We start from the raw sequence: 368 nt of genomic DNA, 5'->3' as shown, positions 1-368 counted from the left end.
ACGCAGAGATTTAGGAAATTGATGAGAGATGAAACGGTGGGAGATGAGAGTGCGGGAAGAGGGATCTTAGAGATTTGATGGGAGATAAGGGTGCACAGCATTGTGGTCACTAATTGACAGGTGTTGAAGGCTGGGTGAAGGTAATGGATGATAAAAGAAGATTGATGGGGGTTGAGGGACGGGGACATAGCGGAAAAGGAAATTGGAGACGAGATTGGTATGATGCCGAATGGCAGAAGGCGGAGAAGAGGCGGGGGATGAGTGAGAGGGATGTGACGATCTAGAAGGGTGAAAATTTGCGAGGGATGAAATGATCGATAGAGGACGGGAGGAGTCATGGGACATAGTTAAAAGGACGGGGGTGGGTG

This window comes from Lentinus tigrinus (assembly GCF_003813185.1).
Source record: "Lentinus tigrinus ALCF2SS1-7 unplaced genomic scaffold L226scaffold_19, whole genome shotgun sequence".
NCBI classification, from domain to species: Eukaryota; Fungi; Basidiomycota; class Agaricomycetes; order Polyporales; family Polyporaceae; genus Lentinus; species Lentinus tigrinus.
This window is presented reverse-complemented; position numbering follows the sequence as displayed.